At 41.8% G+C, this 10,948-nt stretch overlaps 1 pseudogene; it reads left to right on the forward strand.

The window, feature by feature from the left end:
- The first annotated feature begins 681 nt into the window (after positions 1–681).
- On the forward strand, positions 682–1,974 carry LOC121455994 (annotated as a pseudogene).
- Positions 1,975–10,948: the final 8,974 nt, after the last annotated feature.

The following is a 10,948-nucleotide window of genomic DNA, read 5'->3' on the forward strand; positions in this document are numbered from 1 at the left end:
GAGGTCAGAGCCTAGAGTGAAAAACCTAATGAAGATCTGGGGGATTTGGCATGTAACCTGTTACCTTTACATGTGGGACTAACCTGTAATAAGAGGAAGCCTCTCATGGGTCCTACTTTAACCCTGGGCACGAATTCATTAGAACCTGAGGATAATGGGTCTTTGTAAATCTCATGTGGGGACTGTGAGTGGAAAAGTTGATCCCAATTGCCCAATAACTCTTGCTGGGGGGGGGGGAGTGATAGCAGCGCTCTTCTTTTACATTCTTATGATTTAATTTTTTTTGAGACACTCCTACTTCAGCCTCCCAAATACCTAAGGTTACACGAAGGCCTGGGCCACCATGGCCAGCCGTGAAAACACTTATATATTCTGGGGAATCTAGTATAGGGCCTGCCATGGTAGTAGAGAGTAAAGATTGTTTTAGTGAAGGAAAAGTTAATGTGGAGCTTAAAAATTAAATCATGCCAGGAGGTGGTGGCGCACGCCTTTAGACCCAGCACTCGGGAGGCAGAGGCAGGTGGATCTCCGTGAGTTCAAGACCAGCCTGGTCTACAAAGTGAGCTCCAGGACAGGCTCCTATGCTACACAGAGAAACCCTGTCTCAAAAAAATAAATAAATAAATAAATAAATAAATAAATAAATAAATCCCAGCTGGGTGACGTGTGCCAGCAAAGGTCATGGGGTTCTCACTGACATCCCCAGCCCTGGGACGCTGGTTCTGCCATGCAATTCCTTTTGCTATCCTCACTCTGTTATTTCTTTACACCTGTGTGCGACTCTTTCTTGAGTGGCCTCTTGTGTTACCGGCTCAGAGAAGTCAGCAGTCCAGCCTGTGGGAACTGGAGCCCCCTTCTCCTTCTCCAGCCCTTACTGCCTTGCTTCAGATCACCTCTGGTATCCCGACAGGCTGCAGGCTGGGGTTGCAGTCCTGCAACCCAAAGGACCGCTACCTTCCCAGGTACATTTGAGTTACAGCCAGAGTCTGAGGGCTCTGAACAAGAAAACAGGGGTCCCAGACTGAGAAGCTAAGGAAAGGAGGCTCCTCTCTGGTCCCCTCTCCTTTCAGATGATAAGAAGAACCAGGAGGAAACCCGACTAAACTGGAGGGACAATTTTTTCAGAACCCAATAGTAGGCCGAGCAGGTTAGGAACTTTCCACCTATCTCTCCTATGTCTACCTCCCAGATCGGTCCAGAGTTGACAGCCCTGGTGGTCCTGGGGAAGGAAGAGCCTCCTGTCTGGGGCCTCAAGGGGTGCTGGGTCACACAATGATCCCCTTATTGGCCTTTTTGAGCCCCAAAGGGGAAGTGGAGTTGTCTCAGTATCTGGCAGGATGGAGGGAACTACTCAGGTGAGTGGTCTCCCTCCCAAAAGCCGTCTTCCAAATGATTGTTTGCTTTTTGTCAAGTCATCTCCACCTTTCTACCACCAAACAGGTTCCTAACCCCACTTGGCTCTGTTTTCGCCTTTGTAACCAGTGAGGCCTTCGTCAATGTGAACACCCTCGAGGCTTGCGTGCCCGGCCCAGATGCTTTGCACTAAGCGTGGCTGGCTACTATGGCGACGTGGGAACGGCAAGCCGGACTACTGGAGCTACCAGGGCCTCGGGTTCTCGGGTTCTTGAATGCTGCTTTCGCTACACTGTGCGCACTGTGCTGGTCCCAGCTCTGCCTCCACAGAGTGGCGACAGGGACGCTCAGAGGTCCCTCCGGTCGCGGGCGTGCAATGCAGGGACGCCTAAAGCACCCCGCTGGCCGAGCACCTCCCATGGATCATCCTCCTGGCCACCCTCCTGGCCATCATCGCCCTCTGGAGTCGCGGGCGCTTGCTCCAGCTGGCATGTCCCGGAACCGCGGAACCAGAGAGGCGGACGTGCAGGTGGCCCTGGCTGGGGCGCCTGAGTACTGGAGGACGTCTACAACCGAACCCAGAGCCTGCTGACCTGCCAAGGCCTGCTCCAGCTGGCTTGATGACCGTGGTGTAAGCGGGCTGACCAGAAAGGTGGTGTTGTGGGTAGGGATCTACCCACCAAGGACTGGGTGGCAGCAGGGTAGAGGATGTGGTGTGATCTGAGACCCTCACATCCTCAGCCTCAGGAAGCTGCAAGGAGCAAAGAGGAATAAAGAATTCTTTAGTAGCTGTTGACATAGGGCGTTATGTATGATGAACTGACCTGATGGAGGAGGGAAATGATGTCTATGTGTTACTTTCATTGGTTAATAAAGAAACTGCCTTGGCCCTTTGATAGGACAGAAAATTAGGTAGGCGGAGTAAACAGAACAGAATGCTGGGAGAAAGAAGCAGAGTCAGGCAGCCGCTATGGAGCCAACCGCCAGGTCAGACATGCTGAATCTTTCCCGGTAATCCACCACCTCGTGGAGCTACACAGATTATTAGAAATGGGTTAATCAAGATGTGAGAGTTAGCCAATAAGAGGCTGAAACTAATGGGTCAGGCAGTGTTTAAATGAATACAATTTGTATGCTGTTATTTCTGGTGTAAAGTTAACCATGCGGGAGCCGGGTGGAACGAAAAGCAGGCCTGCTCGCCTCCTCACCTCACTGACCGTAGCTTAAGTGGGGAAGCTGCGCCACCCCTGTTCTCTGCATCTGAACGACTCATTCCCCAGAGCCCATTTCAGCGACTCCCATGGCTTCAGTTGCCAGCCACACGCCAAGTCTCCAGTCCAGACCTGTCCTCTGAGCTCCACACAATAAAGGCAAACACAACACATCACACCTGAGTTCCACTCTGCCTCTGCTGGAAGTCCATCTCCCTTTGTGTTCTGTCTCCAACCTACAGCCTGTGCATCACGCCTCTCACCAAACAGGCACTCGGCTCCACACAGTGTTTATCAAAGGTCTCCTTGGTCCACACTCCCATACTAGTGAACAAGAAAGGGTTAACCATTTCATATACTAACTCCGGAATTGTACCTCAGATCTGCTTTTTTTTTTTTTTTTTATTGTCTTTGAGACAGGGTTTCTCTGTAGCTTTGGAGTCTGTCCTGGAACTAGCTCTTGTAGACCAGGCTAGCCTCAAACTCACAAGTTCACAAGCAACTCGAATCTCACGAGGCATCAACTATCTCATTTGGATAGTTGTGTTATAAATACACCATTCAGTGTCAATGTCATGATAGTCATGAATTGTCACCAAAGAGGGTCTGAGCTTACATATTGTTCTATGGTCTTTCACCAAATGAAATCTTTAGGCCACAGACTACAATAAAGTGTGGTCACATAATCAGGATTTTGGTGTGGGAGAATTGTCTGTATTCTGTCAATCATGTTATAAATAAATGCTGATTGGCTGGGCAGGAAATATAGGCAGGAAAACCAGACAGGAAGTAGAAATGATGTAATAAGAACAGGAGAATTCTGGGAAAGAGGAAGTTGATTCCTCCCATTCCTGCCCAGACCACTGAAGCAGCAGGATGTGATCTGCCTCACTGAAAAAGGTACTGAGCCACATGGCTAACATAGATCAGAAAAATGGGTTAATCAAGATGTGAGAGTTAGCAAGTGAGAGGCTAGAGCTAATGGGCCAATCAGCTTACAATTTATGGAGACCTATGTGTGATTTTCTTTGGGGCTAAACAGTTGTGGGGTACTGGGTGGGACAAAAACCCCAACAACAAGCAGGCCCCTGTTCGTGTTACAGTTTTTTTGCCTAGAATTTTAGATATACCATGTAATCAAGCATAAACATAATTTTGTTTTTGTTTAAAAACGACATCCATTTTTATTTTCCATACAGTTTCCTGGTTCCTTGCTCATTGTTAAATGTGCCTCCTTACTTCTATGTTATAAATATACTTATTTCCACCTCACTCAGGATAGTGTTTTCTATTTCCATCCATTTGTATGCAAAATTCAAGAAGTCCTTGTTTTTTACTGCTGAGTAATACTCTAATATGTATATATTCCATACTTTCTTCATCCATTCTTCCGTTGAAGGGCATCTAGGTTGTTTCCAGGTTCTGGCTATTACAAACAATGCTGCCATGAACATAGTTGAGCATATACTTTTGTTGTATGATAGGGCCTCTCTTGGGTATATTCCCAAGAGTGGTATTGCTGGATCCAGGGGTAGGTTGATCCCGATTTTCCTGAGAAACCGAAACACTGCTTTCCAGAGTGGTTGCACAAGTTTGCATTCCCACCAGCAATGGGTGAGTGTACCCCTTTCTCCACAACCTCTCCAGCAAAGGCTATCATTGGTGTTTTTTTATTTTAGCCATTCTGACAGGTGTAAGGTGGTATCTTAAAGTTGTCTTGATTTGCATTTCCCTGATCGCTAAGGAAGTTGAGCATGACCTTAAGTATCTTTTGGCCATTTGAACTTCTTCTGTTGAGAATTCTCTGTTCAGCTCAGTGCCCCATTTTATAATTGGGTTGATTAGCCTGGAAACAACCTAGATGCCCTTCAACGGAAGAATGGATGAAGAAAGTATGGAATATATACATATTAGAGTATTACTCAGCAGTAAAAAACAAGGACTTCTTGAATTTTGCATACAAATGGATGGAAATAGAAAACACTATCCTGAGTGAGGTAAGCCAGACCCAAAAAGAGGAACATGGGATGTACTCACTCATATTTGGTTTCTAGCCATAAATAAAGGACATTGAGCTTATAATTCATGTTCCTAGAGAAGCTAAATAAGGTGAATCCAAAGACAAACACATAGGCATCCTCAGGAATATTAACCTTCATCAGGCGATGAAAGGAGACAGAGACAGAGACCCACACGGGAGCACCGGACAGAAATCTCAAGGTCCAAATCAGGAGCAGAAGGAGACGGAGCACGAGCAAGGAACTCAGGACCACAAGGGGTGCACCCACACACTAAGACAATGGGGATGTTCTATTGGGATCTCACCAAGGCCAGCTGGCCTAGGTCTGAAAAAGCATGGGATAAATCCGGACTAGCTGAACATAGCAAACAATGAGGAATACTGAGAATTGCAGTGGGTTTTTGATCCTACTGCACGTACTGGCTTTGTGGGAGCCTAGGCAGTTTGGATGCTCACCTTATGAGACCTGGATAGAGGTGGGCAGTCCTTGGGCTTCCCACAGGTCAGGGAACCCTGATTGCTCTTCGAGCAGATGAGGGAGGGGGACTTGATCGGGGGAGGGGGAGGGAAATGGGAAGCGGTTGTGGGGACGAGGCAGAAATCCTTAATAAATAAATAAATTTAAAAAAATAAATATACTTATTTCCTAAGTTCATCTAATGTTCTTTAGCTCTGTTTATTTTTGCTGTGCTGAAGGCTGAAGCCAGGGTTTGGCACACGCTAGGTAAATGCCCCACCACTGACCTGTACTCCCAGACTGTGACCTTCCTTTACGTGTGTCTGTGTGACTCCCAATGGCCTCACCATCGCAGCATCCCTGACTCTGGGATATGAGCACACTTGTCTTCTCTTCAGAACTTTGCAGCTGTGAATCCATTTCTCTTAGGAAATTTGTTTATTGCTGATAGAAATCTATAAATTTACTTTTGTTTTTGTTAGGAGGTGTTTCTCTTTATCATGATACTTTGCCATTTTACTGCAATGCAACCGACGTGTATTTTAATGTGTATTTATTAGTACAATTAATTTAGTCTGAGAACTTCTTTCTTTGTTAAACTTTCATGATTTCATCTGTTTATTGAATTTGTATTAACTCTATTATTAAATAAGATTTCAAGTATTTAAAATGTTACACACCAAAGTTAAACAGTCCCAAAGTCTGTACAAATCAAACAACTTCTACGTCATTAGAATAAGCATTGAGAATCAAAGCTGAGAGACCCTATCTCCCCTGAATTTCATAATCTATTTTAAATGTAATAAGGTAGAAAAAGTGCAATGTCCTGCATTGTCAAGCAATGGAACTATGTAGCTCTGAGGATGGGAAATACAGAGTGGGTGACCTTCAGTGAAGGAGAAGGCAGCTTTCAAAAGAAACATTTGCCATTTCAAAAGTCATGGCCAGGTGAAAGACTTTTAAATTATTCTCTTACTTTTGGATCCTCTCAGGTAGACTGGTAATGGTGATAGCTGTTGCCATAGAAACCTGTAAGTCGATGTAGAGTTTTCCAAATCATGAGGTATTTACATTGTCAATAACAAAGCTCAGAGGAACAAGCTTTCAGTATTAGTTATTTTGAAAAATTTGACATTTTCTGATATCCTTTCTTGGGCATTGTTCCCCAAATGATTTTTATTTGCATTTGCTTCAATTTACCGAGAGAATCTTAAATAGCTGAATAATTCCCAGATGCACATTCGTTTAAAAAAATCACATAGGAATATGTTAAAAAAAAAAAAACAATCCTTGAGATTGATCAGACCCTGTAAGCAACAAGTCCCACTCTGTCCCCAAACCCACCCACTTCCCCATGACATCAGAGGGACTCTGAAGCACAGACTATGACTGAACAGAGTGGACCAAGAGGTTAGTGATCAGCCACCCAGCTGGGTACCCCACTCTCTAGGCCCTTGGTGGGGGAGTGGAAAACTATGGTCCCCTCCTGCACCTGCCTCAGCTTCACTAGCCAGTCAGCAGGCAAGCTTCCTGCAGGTAGGTTGCCCCAACTACCCTCATTTATTGGGCCTTGTAAAGCTACAAGTCCCACTCCACCCCCAAACCCATCCATCCTCTGCCACCTCAGAGGAACTCTGAAGCACAGACTGTGACTGAACAGAGTGGACCAAGGGAAAAATAAATTCATTGGTCAAAGAAAATGTTAAATCCAACAAATTTTGAACACAAAGCATTCAGAAAATCTGGGACATCATGAAAAGACCAAACCTAAGAATGATAGGGATAGAAGGAGAAGAACTCCAGATAAAAGGCACAGAAAGTATATTCAATAAAATCATAGAAAATAACTTTCCCAACCTAAAGAAGGATGTGCCTATGGAGGCACAAGAAGCTTCCAGAACAGCAAATAGACTGGACCAAAAAAAGTCTCTTCACCATATAATGATCAAAACACAAACATATAGAATAAAGAAAGAATATGAAGAGCTGCAAAGGGAAAAGTCCAAGTTAACATATAAAAACAGACCTATCAGAATTATACTCGACATCTCAATGGAAATCCAGAAGCCAGAAGGTTCTGGTCAGATGTGCTTCAGATACTAAGAGACTATGGATACAATTCCAGACTACTATACCCAACAAAGCTTTCAATCACTATCGATGGAGAATATATTCTTTGACAAAACCAGATTTAAACAATATCTATTCACAAACCCAGCCTTACAGAAAGTATAGAAGGAAAACTCCAACCCATGGAAGCTAGCTGAATCTACAAAAACAAGGGCAACAGATAACATCACAACAGCAAACCCCAAAGAAGGGAAACACATAAGCACTACCTGCAAAAAAATAACAGGAATTAACAATCATTGTTCATTAAAATCTCTTAATATCAATGGATTCAATTCACCTATAAAAAGCCACAGGCTAAGAGAAAGGATATGAAAGCACGATCCATCCTTCTACTGTATACAAAAAAACACACCTCAATCTCAAAGACAAACATTACCTCAGAGTGAACGGGTGGGAAAAGATTTTCCAATCAAATGAACTTAAGAAACAAGTGGGTGTAGCTATCATAATATCTATCAAAATAGACTTCAAAGTAAAATCAATCAGAAGAGATGGAGAAGGACACTTCATATTCATTATAGGAACAATCCATCAAGATGAAGTCTCAATCCTGAACATCTATGCCCCAAATACAAGAACACCCACATATGTAACAGAAACATTACTAAAGCTTAAATCCTACATTAAACCCCACACGGTAATAATAGGAGACTTTAATACCCCACTCTCCCCAATGGACAGATCAACCAGATAGAAACTTAACAGAGAAATAAGAGAACTAACAGATATCATGGCACAAATGGACTTAACAGACACCTATAGAACATTTCACCCAAACACAAAAGAACATACCTTCTTCTTAGACTTCATGGAACCTTCTCTAAAACGGAGCACATACTCAGTAGCAAAGCAAACCTCAACAGATAGAAAAAAAATTGACATAACCTCCTGTATCTTATTGGATTACCATGGTTTAAAGTTAGAATTCAACAACAGCACTAATAGCAGAAAACCTACAAACTCATAGAAATTGAACAGTGCTCAATTACATCACCCCTGGGTCAAGGAAGAAATAAAGAAAGAAATTAAAAACTTCCCAAAATTTAACAAAAATGAAGACACACAGTACTCAAACCTATGGGACATTATGAGAGCAGTCCTAAGAGGAAAGCTCATAGCACTAAGTGCCCACATAAAAAAAGGTGTAGAAATCTCACTCTAGTGACTTTACAGCACACCTGAAAGCTCTATAACAAAAAGAAGCAGACTCACCAAGAGGAGTAGATGACAGGAAGTAATCAAATTGAGGGCTGAAATCAATAAAATAGAAACAAAGAATACAAAGAATCAATGAAACAAAGAGAAGGTTCTTTGAGAAAATCAACTAGATAGACAAACCCTTATCCAAACTAATCAAAAGGCAGAGAGAGAACATCCAAATTAACAAAATCAGAAATGAAAAGGGGACAACATGACAACAAACACTGAGGATAGCCAGAGAATCATTAGTCATACTAAGAAAACCTGTACTCCACAAAATTGGAAAATGTAAAAGAAGTGGAGAATTATATGGATAGGTTCCACATACCAAAATTAAATCAAGACCAAATAAACAATTTGAATAGACCTATAACCTGCAAGGAAATAGAAGCTGTCATCAAAAGCCTCCTAAACAAAAAAAGTCAAGGTTTCAGTACAGAATTCTACCAGAACGTCAAAGAAGAGCTAATACCTATACTTATCAAATTGTTCCACATAATAGAAACAGAAGTAATGTTTCCAAACTCTTTATGAAGCTATAGTTACCCTGATACCGAAACCACTCAAAGACTCAACCAAGACAGAGACCACTATCACCCATGAACATAGATGCAAAAATACTCAATAAAATACTGGCAAACCAAATCTAAGAACACATCAAAAAAAATTCATCCACCATGATCAAGTCAGCTTCATCCCAGAGATGCAGGGATAGTTCAACATATGAAAACTATCAATGTAATCCGCTATGTAAATAAACAGAAAGAAAAAAATCTTATGATCATCTCATTAGATGCTGAAAAAGCATTTGACAAAATCTAACACCCCTTCAGGATATAGGTCTTAGAGATATCACGGATACAAGGAACATATCTAAACATAATAAAAGTAATATGCAGCAAGCTGAAGACAACATCAAATTAAATGGAGAGAAACTCAAAGCAATTTCACTAAAATCAGGAACAAGACAAGGCTGTCCACTCTCTCCATATCTATTCAACATAGTTCTTGAAGTTCTGGCCAGAGCAATAAAACAACAAAAGGAGATCAACGGGATACAAATTGGAAAGGAAGAAGTCAAACTTTTGCTATTTGCAGATGATATGATAGTATACATAAGGGACCCTCAAAAAATTCTACCAGGGAACTTTTACAGATGATAAATACTTTCAATAATGTGGCATGATACAAGATCAACTAAAAAAATTAGCAACCCTCCTATATACAAATGATAAAGAAGTTGAGAAAGAAATCAGGGAAATATCACCCCTCACAGTAGCCACAAATAACATAACATATCTTGGGCTAACACTAACCAAAGAAGTGAAAGACCTGTTCAGCAAGAACTTTAAGTCTTTGAAGAAAGAAATTGAAGAAGATATCAGAAAATGGAAAGATATCCCATGCTCTTGGATAGGTTGGATCAATATAATAAAAATGGCAATCCTACCAAAAGCAATCTACAGATTCAATGCAATCCCCATCAAAATCCAAACACAAGTCTTCACAGACATGGAAAGAAGAATACTCAAATTCATAGGGAAAAAGAAAAAACCCAGGATAGCCAAAATAATCCTATACAATAAAGGAACTTCTGGAGGCACCACGATCCCTGACATCAAGCTCTATTACAGAGCTACAGTAATGAAAATACTTGATATTGGCCATAAAACAGACAGATGGACCAAAGGAATTGAATTGAAGACCTGGATATTAATCCATACACATATTAACATCTGATTTTTGATAAGATAAAGTTATACAATGGGGGAAAAGTATCTTGAACAAATGGTGCTGACATAACTGGGTGTCAGCATTAAGAAGAATGCAAATAGATCCATATCTATCACTATGCACAAAACTCAAGCCCCAGTGGATTAAAGATGTTAATATAAATCCAGCCACACTGAACCTGATAGAAGAAAAAGTGGGAAGTAACCTTCAATGCATGGGCACAGCAGACCACTTCCTAAATATAACCCCAGTATCACAGACACTGAGAGAAACAATAAATAAATGGGACCTCCTGAAACTGAGAAGCTTCTATAAATCAAAGGACACAGTTAATAAGACAAAGGGCAGTCTATTGAACGGGAAAAGATCTTCACCAACCCCGCATCAGATAGAGGACTGATATCCAAAATATATAAAGAACTCAAGAAACTAGACATCAAAATACCACAAGATCCAACTTAAAAATGGGGTACAGATCTAAACAGAGAATTCTCAACAGAAGAGTTTCAAGTGACTGAAAGACACTTAAGGAAATGTTCAACATCCTTAGCCATCAGGGAAATGCAAAGTAAAACAAATCTGAGATACTATCTTAGACCAGTCAGAATGTCTAAGACCAAAACCACTTTTGATAGCTTATGCTGGAGAGTATGTGGAGTAAGGGGAGCACTTCTTCATTGTTGGTGGGAGTGCAAACTTATACAACCACTTTGGAAATCAGTATGGCAGTTCCTCAGAAAATTGGGAACCAACCTACCCCAAGACCCAGCAATACCACTCTTGGGCATGTGCCCAAAGGATCCTCAATCACACTTTAAAGACATTTGCTCAACTATGTTC

This window comes from Microtus oregoni, unplaced genomic scaffold, assembly GCF_018167655.1.
Source record: "Microtus oregoni isolate MIOR12 unplaced genomic scaffold, Mior012 000001F_ref0000356, whole genome shotgun sequence".
In the NCBI taxonomy this organism is placed as follows: domain Eukaryota; kingdom Metazoa; phylum Chordata; class Mammalia; order Rodentia; family Cricetidae; genus Microtus; species Microtus oregoni.